Source organism: Musa acuminata, unplaced genomic scaffold, assembly GCF_036884655.1.
Source record: "Musa acuminata AAA Group cultivar baxijiao unplaced genomic scaffold, Cavendish_Baxijiao_AAA HiC_scaffold_1126, whole genome shotgun sequence".
Classification (NCBI taxonomy): domain Eukaryota; kingdom Viridiplantae; phylum Streptophyta; class Magnoliopsida; order Zingiberales; family Musaceae; genus Musa; species Musa acuminata.
This window is the reverse complement of record NW_027021339.1, coordinates 641,192-643,691: the sequence shown is the minus strand read 5'-3', so window position 1 is coordinate 643,691 and position 2,500 is coordinate 641,192.

The following is a 2,500-nucleotide window of genomic DNA, read 5'->3' as shown; positions in this document are numbered from 1 at the left end:
GATGGCTGACATTTTGCTCCGCTCACGACGGTCACCGCGCGACGCAAGAACAGGCCAAAAACTGGCCAAAACGGCCCAAAAACGGGCCAAAACTGGCCATTTTTGGCTGCGCGAGCGAGCGGCGAGCGGCGGACAACGAGCGAAGCGAGAGGCAGCACCATCCCTGCTATACGAAAGCCCCATCCAGCCCTGTGCCACCCGGGGGGTTCCAGGGTGCTGAGATGGCTGACATTTTGCTCCGCTCACGACGGTCACCGCGCGACGCAAGAACAGCCCAAAAACAGGCCAAAACGGCCCAAAAACGGGACAAAACTGGCCATTTTTGGCTGCGCGAGCGAGCGGCGAGCGGCGGACAGCGAGCTAAGCGAGAGGCAGCACCGTCCCTGCTATACGAAAGCCCCATCCAGCCCTGTGCCACCCGGGGGGTTCCAGGGTGCTGAGATGGCTGACATTTTGCTCCGCTCACGACGGTCACCGCGCGACGCAAGAACAGGCCAAAAACAGGCCAAAACGGCCCAAAAACGGGCCAAAACTGGCCATTTTTGGCTGCGTGAGCGAGCAGCGAGCGGCGGACAGCGAGCGAAGCGAGAGGCATCACCGTCCCTGCTATACGAAAGCCCCATCCAGCCCTGTGCCACCCGGGGGGTTCCAGGGTGCTGAGATGGCTGACATTTTGCTCCGCTCAAGATGGTCACCGCGCAACGCAAAAACAGGCCAAAAACTGGCCAAAACGGGCCAAAACTGGCCATTTTTGGCTGCGCGAGCGAGCGGCGAGCGGCGAACAGCGAGCGAAGCGAGAGGCAGCACCGTCCCTGCTATACGAAAGCCCCATCCAGCCCTGTGCCACCCGGGGGGTTCCAGGGTGCTGAGATGGCTGACATTTTGCTCCGCTCACGACGGTCACCGCGCGACGCAAGAACAGGCCAAAAACTGGCCAAAACGGCCCAAAAACGGGCCAAAACTGGCCATTTTTGGCTGCGCGAGCGAGCGGCGAGCGGCGGACAGCGAGCGAAGCGAGAGGCAGCACCGTCCCTGCTATACGAAAGCCCCATCCAGCCCTGTGCCACCCGGGGGGTTCCAGGGTGCTGAGATGGCTGACATTTTGCTCCGCTCACGACGGTCACCGCGCGACGCAAGAACAGCCCAAAAACAGGCCAAAACGGCCCAAAAACGGGACAAAACTGGCCATTTTTGGCTGCGCGAGCGAGCGGCGAGCGGCGGACAGCGAGCGAAGCGAGAGGCAGCACCGTCCCTGCTATACGAAAGCCCCATCCAGCCCTGTGCCACCCGGGGGGTTCCAGGGTGCTGAGATGGCTGACATTTTGCTCCGCTCACGACGGTCACCGCGCGACGCAAGAACAGCCCAAAAACAGGCCAAAACGGCCCAAAAACGGGCCAAAACTGGCCATTTTTGGCTGCGCGAGCGAGCAGCGAGCGGCGGACAGCGAGCGAAGCGAGAGGCATCACCGTCCCTGCTATACGAAAGCCCCATCCAGCCCTGTGCCACCCGGGGGGTTCCAGGGTGCTGAGATGGCTGACATTTTGCTCCGCTCAAGATGGTCACCGCGCAACGCAAAAACAGGCCAAAAACTGGCCAAAACGGGCCAAAACTGGCCATTTTTGGCTGCGCGAGCGAGCGGCGAGCGGCGAACAGCGAGCGAAGCGAGAGGCAGCACCGTCCCTGCTATACGAAAGCCCCATCCAGCCCTGTGCCACCCGGGGGGTTCCAGGGTGCTGAGATGGCTGACATTTTGCTCCGCTCACGACGGTCACCGCGCGACGCAAGAACAGGCCAAAAACTGGCCAAAACGGCCCAAAAACGGGCCAAAACTGGCCATTTTTGGCTGCGCGAGCGAGCGGCGAGCGGCGGACAGCGAGCGAAGCGAGAGGCAGCACCGTCCCTGCTATACGAAAGCCCCATCCAGCCCTGTGCCACCCGGGGGGTTCCAGGGTGCTGAGATGGCTGACATTTTGCTCCGCTCACGACGGTCACCGCGCGACGCAAGAACAGGCCAAAAACTGGCCAAAACGGCCCAAAAACGGGACAAAACTGGCCATTTTTGGCTGCGCGAGGGAGCGGCGAGCGGCGGACAGCGAGCGAAGCGAGAGGCAGCACCGTCCCTGCTATACGAAAGCCCCATCCAGCCCTGTGCCACCCGGGGGGTTCCAGGGTGCTGAGATGGCTGACATTTTGCTCCGCTCAAGACGGTCACCGCGCAACGCAAAAACAGGCCAAAAACTGGCCAAAACGGCCCAAAAACGGGCCAAAACTGGCCATTTTTGGCTGGGCAAGCGAGCGGCGAGCGGCGGACAGCGAGCGAAGCGAGAGGCAGCACCTTCCCTGCTATACGAAAGCCCCATCCAGCCCTGTGCCACCCGGGGGGTTCCAGGGTGCTGAGATGGCTGACATTTTGCTCCGCTCAAGACGGTCACCGCGCAACGCAAAAACAGGCCAAAAACTGGCCAAAACGGCCCAAAAACGGGCCAAAACTGGCCATTT